At 32.7% G+C, this 12,927-nt stretch overlaps 1 protein-coding gene and 1 pseudogene across 7 annotated transcripts in view; one reads left to right on the plus strand and one right to left on the minus strand.

Moving 5' to 3' along the window:
* The window catches only part of LOC145241334 (dystrophin-like), a 1,936,823-nt gene that overhangs the window by 675,997 nt on the left and 1,247,899 nt on the right, over positions 1-12,927 (minus strand). The window lies entirely within an intron of this gene.
* Positions 11,372-11,490, plus strand: LOC145241902 (5S ribosomal RNA; annotated as a pseudogene).

Consider the following 12,927-nt stretch of genomic DNA (forward strand, 5'->3'; position numbering starts at 1 on the left):
AGCACAACTGACTCATGATACTTGACTTTCATTTTAAATTTTAATCCAAGCCATTATATAAAAATAATTTTATAAAATCAACGGTAAGTTCTCTACAGTGCAATGTAGACGAGAATGTACTGTGGACTACTAAGTCACTGCAGGAAGGCATGTGAAGCTAACTTCCGGTGCACCACAATGGGTTCCAAATTAGAGCAGGCAATCAATCGATTTTGTCTGTAAAAATGGTTGATTTAACAGATTTCAATGACATCTGGGAGGGGAGGAAACATTTGTTGATTTTCATTCAATCCTGGGCAACATCGGGTTTCCCTGCAAGAATAAATTCTTGCTGAGCCGTCCTCGCAATCTATCTGTGGCCAAGTTCCACCATAACTGATCATGTTGTCTCACCATCTACCATACACTTAACTCTTACATCAGAATGACCCCCGGGCCTTGATAAGCGGTGACTGATCCCCTAAGTAAAAAAATCGAAAATAAATAAAGAAAAATTCTAAATACATAATTTTTTTTTTTTTTACAATGAAAAAGAATTTCTTTTTTCAAGAAAAGTTGTTTTAATAAATTTTATTTTAATAAATTTGATTTCAATAACTTTTGTTTTCGCTAAATCTGTTTAGAGCAGGTAATTCATTTATTTGATTGAAAAATGGGCGTCGTTTAACCGATTCTGACGCCAATAAAATATGAGAGAGTGAAACATTCGTTGAGCTTCATTCAACCCCGAGCAACGCCGGGTCTCCCTACTAGTCTATTTATATGAATAAATACAAAATTGTTTTTTTTTTCATATGTTTACAACACCTTTTGAATGACGTGTTTATTATTTAAAATGTTCGTTTCAAGTCTATCAATTAGAAAACGGCTTAAACTGATAACAAGCTGGCAAAACCAACTAGTTACCGTCATTGGAAATTTTACCCTTCACCAGACTATCTATTCACGTGAAATTACTTTTTTATTCACCCTACTCCATCTGCTTCACTTTTTGTTATCAAGTAAGATCTATTACTTACTTATAGTTTCATTTAATACTTTTGCAAGCAAAATCCGATCCCACATTTTGCTAAATCCTACCCTCTGATGAGAAGGAAATTATTTCTTCGAAACTCCGCGGATTAAGGACTATCCATTTATTTAGTGTTTCCTTTCTAAAATTAAATATGTTTTTAACTCTTTTTAAAAGTGTTTTTTAACATGTTTTATTAATTACTTGTTCTTATATATATATATATATATATATATATATATATATATATTACTTTAATTATTTTGGATATCTACAGACACTAGTCTCTCATCCTTTCTGAAATCATCAGTGCAGGGAGTTATGATTACAGCCAGTCGAGAGATTCGAACCTGGTCGCAAAGTCATCTCTGACTCCACTACCAAGGAACAAACCGCACGGCCAAGGTTAACCGCAGGAAATACAGTTGAAATTAACATTTATGTAAACGTCAAGTAGGTGAGAGTGATATTATGATTATAACATCATGATCTGCACATGTGACCGACTTTAATTTAATTTCAACTTAAAGTGCTCAACAATAAGAACCAAGTTATTACTCGGTTCTTAAGAACAGAGGAGCTTACATAATTATTGCTATAATCATTTGTTAATACCTACAGACATTAGTGTTTCATTTCATGGAGTTATGATTACAGCCAGTCGGGAGAAACAAATTTACATGGTCGCGACACTGGACATGCTAATGTTTCGGACAAATGCTAGGTTAAAACCAGAAGCCCTCGTCAGGCAACTTAATAAATGGTTTCTTTTGAGGAAAGTAACTAGATGATAAGTTGCCTGATGAGGACTTCTGGATTTAACCACTCATTTGTCCGAAACATTAGCATGTCCAGCATCGCGACAATGTAAATTGGTTTATATTAATAAAAAAAATATCTCGCACTTCTTTTATTGAGCACTCTTAATAATGATGTTAAATTCATTAGTTATCACTCTTGAATACCTCTAACCTGGTGTGTATATATATATATATATATATATATATATATATATATATATATATAGGGCTCCTTCAGTCTTTGACAGACCATGGATACCCATGAACGGGTGCCTGTGCGTGAAAATTGTTGTGGCAGAAGGTGCGCAATCTCAAACCACACTTTTCCCGAGTCGACATTGCTAAATACCAGTGGCAAGTGAAGTGTATGTACAGGACAACTGGAAACAAATTCCGGGATAAGCGGAGAGCACATAGAGAACCTAGAATTCCCAAATGGTCACCCATCTGGTACTAACCAGGTTCAACGTTGCTTAACTTCAGTGATCTATCGAGAACCAGCGTGTCAACGCAATTATGCTGTATATAAGATGTTAGATATCTTGTGTGTGTGTGTATGTATATATATATATATATATATATATATATATATATATGCATGTCTGCACAATGTGTGCCAATGAATGCCAGAGTTTGGCAAGGCTTATCACTGATTTGTTTTCATGTTTCTGCATATCTTTTTTTTTGTGCTATATCAAGTAATGGCAATGTTCAAAAACGAATTTACTGCCATCATATATATATATATATATATATATATATATATATATATATATATATATATATATACACACACACGATATCTAACATCTTTTTTTATAAGAATAAGGGTTAAATATTTTCCCATTTTCTAAGTTTAAATAAACTTGATTTAATGAAAGCAGAAACATAGACATCTTCTTCTACTATAAGAAGGACCGAGGAATCCTATAATAAGGTTGTTGGAACTTTTGAGACTGGCTTAAGATAATCTGCGACAAAAGTTCTGAAAGATTTTACATATGGTCGGAATGGATAGGAGGAAGTTAATCCATTTGAAAACTTCAATAGTGGAATCAAAATGAAAAAGATGAAGATTCTATCCAATCTGGGACGATAGATGACAAAAGTAGACGACAACGAATGAAAAATGGTAAATGGAATTAAAGTCAAAGAACAGGCAAACATTTTCGGATGAAATCTGTATCGTCAGTAGTCGGAAGAAATTAATTATAAAAATGTTAATTCATTTTTATTAAAGTTTTTTTTCTTAACTATCAAATCTTTAAACATTTTATTGATAACGAAAATTTTGTTTATTTATTGCTCTTTTTTGCACAATGTTTATTTATTTTTGTGTAACGAAGTGCATATGAACGCGTATGAAAATAGCAGCAGCAGGACTAGGAAAAAGCTTATAATTAGTTTAGATTTGAAAGAGGAAGTTTTAACCAAAAGAAAACTATTTGGGCAATTGGTGTAAAAATCTATCAATAAGCAAGGAGAGATATAAATGTCATTACTCATAGGATATTGAGAGGAAATCGAGGGTTGAAAGAAGAGATTGAGAAAAAAACTGCACAAAAATACACAAAAAGAATATATGTATAAATTTTTTTGAAGCACAATTAACATTATGTGTTATGAAGACTGTCAAGAAGCAATAAACTGATTTTATTATGAAAATAAAAATATCCCGTTTCAGTTAAATGAATTTACAGACACAGGACCAATAAACAAAGACTATTCTAACTGTGATTTGTTCTTGCATAAATTTAACTGATTTTGTAAAATATTTTTTAACATTTAAAACTGTATTCTTGCACAACCAGGCTGAAACACTTCAACATTGCTTCAGTGAAATTTCTACAAATCAAAAAAAAACAAACATATCCTCGCTATTCAAACAGTTAACTGGGGTTTTGCCCCTTTCAATATATTAAAACGTTGCCTTTAAATATTTATAAAATCCATTGAATTTATTTTATTTTTTACAAATAATAAAAAAGATTAAATAAGGAAAGAAATTTCTGACGAAAGTGTAAAATGGAAATGTCAAACAGTAAGATATTTTTATTTGGATTTAATTCATTTTTTATTGTGTGAAAATTTTTATTTTATTTTTTTTTTTGTTTTCTTTTGTTACCTCAGACAAGTTTAATTAAATTCTCAAAGACTTTTTGGGAAGGAAAGATATGGAACAGAGCGCATATGAGTGCGTATGAAAATAGCAGCAGCAGCAATTGTATTAGCAGCGGCAGCATTTGAATGTATATGCACATTGGGTAGTGTGCTCGGGCTTACGTCTGAAGAAAAAGAAAAAAGAACACCACACAGTTGGAGAGAAACAAAGTCAGCACCGAAAGAAACAGCAGTGTAAAGTGATGGTGAAAATCGGCTGGCTGTAGCAAGCATGTGGTCAGAATAAAAAAAAACACATGCAATGTTTATTTATTTTTTTGTACAATATTTTTTTTTTTGCAAAATTTTTATTCATTTATTGTGTTTTTACAATGCTTATTTTTGTAAAATGTTTACTTTTGTTTTTATTTGCAAAATGTTTATTAATTTGTTGTACTTTTCACAATGTTTATGTTTTTGTGCAATGTTTATTTATTTGCTGTATTTTGCAAAATGTTTATTCATCGTATTTTCACAATGTTTTTTGCACAAGATGCATTTGTTTTGTTTTTTACAAAATGTTTTTGCAAAATGTTTATTTATTTTTGTTATTTTGCAGAATAGTGTTTATTTACTTATTTTTGCACAGTGTTTATTTATTTATTGTATTTTTCACAATGCTAATTTTTGTTTTTCATACAAGTTTAACTTATTTGTGTCTTTTTACAAAATGTTTTTATTTATTGTATTTTCCCAATTGTATTTTCTTGTTCAATGGTTGTTTTATGTACATTATTTATTGTTTTTTGCACAATATGTATTGTTTTTGTTTTTCCAAATGTTTATTTTTGTTTTTTGCACAATATTTGTTTATTTTTGTTTTGTTTTTTTACACAATATTTATCCTTTTGTTTTTTTTGCACACTGTTTATTTATTTATTTTTTTTTGTACAATTTTCATTTATTTTTGTTTTTTGCACAATTTTTGTTGATTTTTTTGTTTTTTCACACAATATTTATTTTTTTTTGTTTTTTGCACAATATTTATTTTTTTGTTTTTCTGCACAATGTTTATTTATTTTTGTTTTCCTTTTTGTACAATTTTCATTTATTTTTGTTTTTTGCAGAATTTTTGTTGATTTTTTTGTTTTTTCAGTGTTCATTAATTTTTTCCACAATATTTATTTTTTTTTTTTTGTACAATGTTTTATTTTGTTTTTTTTCACAATGTTTTTTTCACAATGTTTTTTTCACAATGTTAATTAATTTATTTATTTATTATGCACAGTGTTTATTTATTTTTGTTTTTGTTGAGATATCTTAAACCAAAAACTACCATTTTCATAAAGTAAAAATAAATTAGTCAGGAGTTATATCTTTTATTTTCTACAGCCATTTTCTCACAGAACAGACGCTGATAGTCCCTCTTTGCTTTATCATTATTTTTATAGAATGTGCTCGACTGAGCTCTAATTTTTAATGCTGCATTGTAAGACATTCCACAGCAAAAATTTGCCTTGCTGTTGTGTGTCAGTAACATGATTAATGCAGTGCTGAGTTGAACTTACTTCTGTTGGATAGGTGCAGAAAAGTCAAGGGGTTACCAGTGACACACATCAGACTCAGTGACTTCTATTGACAGAGCATGCACTTGTGTGCTAAAAAATGGGTTGGAGTGTTTTAGGTGCAGGCCGGTTAACGGGAGTTACCACCTCTCACACATAAAAATAGAAAAGCATATGGGGATTGTTTAGAGAGAGAGAGAGAGAAAGTAGACAGTCGATTAGAGTTGAAGTCAGGTAGACACTCAGACTTGAGTCAGTTTCGAGACCAGTAGGGTCAGAGAAAAGATGTGTCAATGGAAACGCAAAAAAGCTTGAGTCAGCTCACTCGTAGATAAAATAAAGAGATCCTTGCCAGAAAATCGTTGTCGTTTTTTTGTCTTATTATAAACCATCGACCAGTGATGGGAAGAACCGTATCTCAGAAATGAGGAGATAACAAAAAAGGTATGGTGAATCTTAACGCGTATATAAGCACACACACACACACACACACAAAGTATAGACCTATGGTAGATACACAACTTAAAGGTCCTTTAAGGATCTCGACTGCGTGTATACATACCTGACTGCATAAAATGTATATAAACTGTGCAAGCCGGAAGGGGTACCACCCACACATACACCCATATGAATAGAAACGTACTTGGGGATTTTTGTGAAGAGAAGATAGAAGGGACAGTTGATTGGAGTCGAAGCTGGTAGACAGTCGGACTTGAGTTAGCTTTGAGACCAGAAAGGTCAGAGAAAAGATGCATCGACGCAAACGCAAAACAGCTTGAGTCAACAATGTGAGGGGTTCCCTGGTTCACTCGTAGACGAAATAAAGAAAATCGGCATCGGGTTTTCATCTTAGATGCTCTTTGCAGCTCATCAGCCAGTGACGGGAAAAAACTGCATCCCAGAAGACACAAGATAACAACAACAGCAACAAAAAAAAGATATGGTAAACTTTTAATGCACACACACACACACAGAGTACAGAACTAGAGTAAGTAGATACACAACTTAAGGGTCCTTAAAGGAGCTTGGCAGCATGTATACACACACCTGTCTGTATAAATATATATAAACTGTACATAGGACTTGTATATATACATATATAATGAAATAGGGAAGAGCCTGAGAAACGATATATACACGAGACAATCACAAAAAAGGCCATTAGAACACACCCACACGCACGTTAGAGCAAACGTAAACACAGTATACAGGGTGGCCCACTTAAAAGTAGCCCGATCACTCTAATCTTTCTTTAATCTTTTTTTTTTTTTTTTTTTTTTTCAGATTAAGCTTCCTAATTTACTTAAAATCAACATTTAAAATTTTTTAAGTATCGTGTTTTCGCTGCAGCAGAGAATAGTGATTGTTGGAAGCCTATCAGAAAAATAAGCAAAGAGTTATGGCCACCACATTCCCCGGACTTGTCATCATGTGATTTTTATCTTTGGGGGGGGGACTTTAAAATAAAATGTTAATGCAAATAATCCTCACAATCTTAAGGAGAACATTACCAACGCTATCAGGAGAATCATCAGAGAAGATCTACAGGCAGTATCTGCAAACGTTGTTAAACGTGCCCAGAAATGCAACGGGGAGCACTTCCAGCATCTTTTATAACTCTACAGGTAATGTAAACAATAAAAGAATGTGCCCTTCTCTCTGCTACATTTTCCTGGGTTACTTTTAAGTGGGCCATCCTGTATAATAAAATCCAAGATACATACCATTGCTACCGCAATGGTAAGTAACTTTCTTCTCTCTCTCTCCAAATACCTAGTGTCCAGCAGAATCTCCATAGCCAAAACTTCTTTGCAAGTACTTCCCACCTGTGGAACACATAACCATGGGATTGCTTCCCTGTTGATTATTACTTCAAAAGAGTAGAAAATGAACCTTGTATTTACTTACAGCAGACTTATAACTCTTGCTTCCCTTATTTTTTCCTTTACTCTTCACATTTGATGGCAATGTTTCTGACAAAGGGGTAAGAATTGCTGGGGGGGATAGTCTGAATCTATCCAGCTAACACTTATTGTTGGCTAGTCTTTCACCTTGAAGCGGTATATTTTTTAGCTACTTATATTAAATAGTTTTATGCGTTGTCTGGAGCGATTTCCATTAAAAAAATTTTCTGGATTCATTAAAAAGAAAAAAAAACAAAAAAACAAAGCATCAACAAAGTCTAAAATAAGACTGTTATTCTTGTCATTCAACTAAGCAGACATGTCTAGACATGTTTCAATCGATAAAATTGAAATGGCAAAAGTCTAAGTACAAAATAAAAAAAAATTCTTCCTTTCTCTTTCTATCGTCAATAAAATTGACACTTGTCATGGCAAGTCAGAGCAGACCGAAACAGAAAAAAAAAAACCCAAAGAATATCAGACATTAAAAAATATACAACAGATGAAAAAGATTCCTTCAAATTTCTGTGAACTGACGTTATATTAATTAATTAACACTTAGTAAAACCAATCACAGACACATGGAATTAGATAAAAATTGCTAAATGGCCTGCTTTAACATCATTATATTCATTTTAATGTCTTTTACATGGTTTGGATGGCATTTAGAAATTGATTCGCAAACAAACCTATTTCTGGACAAATCTTTATTATCTCCCTTTCTCATAAATGCTTCTTTGTCATTTCTGCTCATGTTTTCGTTAGCCTTTCCTTGCTAACTGACCCTACTGTGTCAACTGTTCTACATCTTCTAACCCAAGCTCTCTCATCCAATGTGACCAAACCAACAAAGTCTCCCTATATTGTCCGTATTTAAATCCTGTGCTCAAGAAAGAAAGACTGACTAGGGATAAGAAAAATAATTTGAATAATCAATATTGTATTGAGTTGCTTCTCAGCCAGTGAGCACAGCTCTGTGGGAAACCAAGATTGCATTCTGACTGGCGCCTTATAGACGACCAAAAATGAAGCTAAACATTTGGTTTTAGATACAAAGAGGAAGAAAGAAACTTATTTGCAGAGGTGAGAAGACGAGTTCATGCTGTGAATGTTTCATTCGGATTGACATGCTGTTAAACAGACAAACCAAAAACACACATTTTTTTTAACTTAGTAACACACACTTGGTATTAAGGTTATAAAAAAATTCCAATGCATATTATTAAAATAAAATATTTGACCTCATTTCGCTGAATAATGGTTGCAATGTCAAGTAGCGAAATTGAATAAAATTCCTCTCATCTTTAATCTGAACCTTTTTCATTCGTCGTTATTGAATTATTTGCTTCAAGTGAGGAAGAGTGGCTGCTTGAAACGTGCCTTACAACACATAAAGCTCGTCTTAAGGAATTTCTAAATTGATTACTGCACTGTTTAAGAATTAGTCATTCTCAAACTTCTTCTCTACTTAAGTGTTAAGCCTTAGTTTAATCCAGCTGTTGGCCATATTCATTCTTACAAACACACTTTTTTCACGAACGGTTCAAAATGGGCCGTTTCTGATCCTCACAGCAGCTGTGCTGGCTCATTCAGTCGATCAGTTCTGCTTTATTAATTCTTACGTCAGAAAAAAAAAGAAAAGAAAACGTTGCACAGTTAAAAGAAGAAAAAGATTTATTTCAAGTTTTTACTCTTGCTATTTAACCATTCACCTGAGCTATTTACAGTAAAAGGTATATATATATATATATATATATATATATATATATATATATATATATATATATATATATATATAAGTGTGTGTGTGTGTGTGTAAAGAATTCGAATCCTAAAAAAGTCTAACAAGTTGAATTGCATATGTAGTTTTCATTTGCAGGACTTTACACGGATTCCTGAACAAAAGCATAGCCAGGAAGGATCGGCGGAATGGGGGGGGGGGGTGAAGTCCAAACTGTTGTAGCAAAAATTTTACAATATATAATGTTTTGTCCGTTTCGTTTCAGTAAAGTTTCGTTTCGTTTCGTTTTTATTATAATTAGGGCAACCTAAAAATTGCAATTAATGCTCAATGAATGTTCTTATCACATGAAATTTAAACACTTTGATTAATAAATTTTTTTACATAATTACGTTGTCAGATTACTCAACCTGATTAATAATGCAATTTTTAGGATGCCCTAACTATAACTTTTCATGTTTCATAGATTTTTTTTTTATCTTGGTACTTTTTGCCACATTCTGATTGTAATTAAATACTTATAGATGTACGAAGCAAAACGAAAAATGAATGAAACAAAACGATACAAAAAGTTTCGTTTCGTTTTTGTACAAAAAAAAAAGAAAAAAATGAAAATAAATTAGTAATTGAACGAAACGAATCCAATCCTGCGAAATTCCCCTATAGGTAGCTAAACTTTGAAGTATTATTGTGAAATGGCAGGTAAAATCGATTCGCAAGCAGTAAATAATTCTCCCATTGGCAGGTAAATTATTCAGTTTGACCTCTTGCCCCTGCCTTGTCGCCCATCTTTCATTCAACTTTGAGAACAGTTGTGTCACATATCTGTGTTATCCTGACACGCACAAGAGTGACCCTCGTCAAAATTCACACTAGCTATTATAATTTAATCGTTACTTACTGGCGTAGGATCCCTACTATGTGACAATGCTACATCCTTGATTTAGTCTTATGATTTTGTTGGGGTTGCACACCTACAGATTCTGACAATGGACTATTCTTGACGTCACTTCTGATAATTAGTTTTTGCTATCGAGTAGTCTGAACCCGAGACTCAAAGGGAGTGGGTCGTAACCTTACTTTGTCCTTCCAGTTGAACAGAGTCTTACTCAACCAATATACGTTTCTGTATTTTCTGTTAATATATATTTCATTTCACTGTTTCCAAGCCTTCTCGTTCTTCTTTCAACATTAAAACCACAACAACAAATTTCTAAAACGTAATTTTAAAAATTGATTTCTTTTTTTAAAATTTTCTTTGAATAAATTAAATCCACCATTTTGTTTTCTGCTTCTTTTTCCAAAAATAAGACCATTCATAAAAGTTCCGGCGGGCTAGCATTCATAAAAGCCTCCTTTAAAAACTATGTCATGAAAAGCAACAGAATTGCTTGGAGTGATTTTGGTTTCTTAAAGATTTTATTGATAAAAAATTTCCCCTGAAAGAAATGATCTCATAGATTTTGTTGTCGTGTGATAGTTTAAAGTGGTTTTTTTTTTTATTATTATTACTAAATGCCATAAAAAAAAAAAGATTAAACCGTTTATTTATAAATTAAAAGCATATTTTGAACCAGGAATTGTGCTGAGAAAACCTGCATTTGTTTTGGATAAGTGATCTGCAGCCAGTAATGTGCAGAATGGGTGGAATCACAAAGTGGTGGCACTGGGTATTTTTTTTTTTTTTTTTAACGAATTTTCACTTCAAACAAAACATATTGCCACTGAGAACATAAGGAACTACTATTTGGGATTGTGTCTGACAGTGGGGAGGTGAGCAGCGAGATGCTTGTTCACATTACATTTAAACTTCTACAGGTTAGTACAGTCAGGGAAGCAGGAAACAGGGAGGAAATTCCAAAATTTAACAGTCTGAGGGAAGAAATTATTAGAGTAGAAGGCTTTTCTGGCATCTAAGATCATCAGTGGTTAAAGGGTGGGATTTTGCTGCTTGTTGGGTTAGTCAGGAGTATGTACGGTGAGGGAGCACAAGTGTAGTGAGTTCACCAGAGCACATTCTATTAAAGTACTTGTAAAATAGGCAAAGAGATGCGTCATTGCGAAGATGGAACAGAGGCTGGAGCGTCATTGCAAGGATGGAACATAGATAGTGCGGGACCTATTAGATTTGAGACTCTTATTTTTTGTGGGGGGGGATGGGGGGATCCTGGATAAGAGTGAAAGAGTAGTGATAGATGCTTCAACCCAAATGTGGAAACAATACATCATGCACGCATAAACTGGGGTATATATACGGCATAATTATGTTGACACACCGGTTCCCGTCAGATCACCAAAGTTAAGCAACGTTGAGCCTGGTCATTACTAAAATGGGTGACCAATTTGGGAAGTCCAGGTGCTGTATGTAGGAGGACGTCGACACCTCCCTGCAAAAAGTTGCAAAAACCTAACGTCGTCATCTCCCCTAACAGGGATATACATGCGGCTGGGGACCGCTTGTGAATTTCATACTCCCATGAAACTTACTCCTTCGGAGGAAGCCGGTTAAACCTTGAATAGGGTTGGTGCTGACTGCACACACACACACACACACACACACACACACACACACACACACATAAACTGGGGTGGATTCATCTATATTCCTTTCTAAGTACTTGAGTGTTTGCAGCCTATAATCAAGAAATTGACATCATCACACCTGCAGCCTTTTCTGCAAAATGGACTGTACTACTAAAAAAATATTTTAAGAACTTTGTTTTTTTTAGTAGTACAGCCATTTTCACAAAAGATCATAAAAATAAGCATTGGAAAAGTTTAATTTATTTTTCTGTTAAAAGATTTTCATCTGTAAAAGGATAAAAAAAAATAGTATCAGAAGAGATAGCATATTTTAATGTTAATTCTGTTTTGAAAAGAAAAAAATTAAAATAAGCCAAAAAAAAAAAAAACATTATAAAATCGCCAAGTAATTCAAAGCAGAAGTAAAAAAATGAACGTCAGTTTCGTATTTTAAATGTTCAAAGCAGACGATTTTACTTCATTTTAAAACAGTTGCCATTGATTGGTTAATTTGAGTCACGTGAGACAAATACTTGATCATAATTAGTGGTAGGCATAAAAAGTGTTTTTTTTTTACAAAGAAGTCACCACTTAACAAGGCCCAGAGGCCACTCGATGATAAGGGTTAATAAGTGTACAGTGGTCAAACAATTATTTTTTTTTTTTGCTATCACATTTATTTAAAAAAAAAATGTGGATGTTAAATTCTAAACTAATAACTTAAAAAAATATTTTTTTGTTATATTTTAAATCCATCTTTTTTTTATTTTCATTTTTTATTTTATTTTTTAACTATTCTGTACTTTCACCGAAGAATTTAATAAACAAATATATCGTAAAAGTTGAATTTGACTTGAAAATGCTACATAAACAAAAATAGCACAGTAACATAGATGTATAAACCCTTTATGTTTTAAACATTAATAGTGCTTGTATAATTCTTTTTTTAATTACCTTTTTATCTACACTACACTATAGGTTCCTAGTGGGGGTGAAATTTATCTCAGAGGGATAAATTTTTAACCCAATTATGGTTTTAATCTTTTCTCGTTTTTATTTACAGAATTCCAAAGCCCAACATGCGTCTCACAAAAAAGGGAAATACAGTCATTCATATATTGAATATGGGTTCACATCCATCACCATAAAGGGAGGAGAAAGTTATTTGTAGTAAAGTTTTGACCAATGATTCTGAAACCAGCAAAGATGAAGCAACATTTGAAAAATGTTCATCCTCATCACCAAAATAAGAACAAAACTTTTGTTGAACACCATGGGAATG

This window comes from Euprymna scolopes, chromosome 20, assembly GCF_053919585.1.
Source record: "Euprymna scolopes isolate OS-2025 chromosome 20, ASM5391958v1, whole genome shotgun sequence".
Taxonomy (NCBI): Eukaryota; Metazoa; Mollusca; class Cephalopoda; order Sepiida; family Sepiolidae; genus Euprymna; species Euprymna scolopes.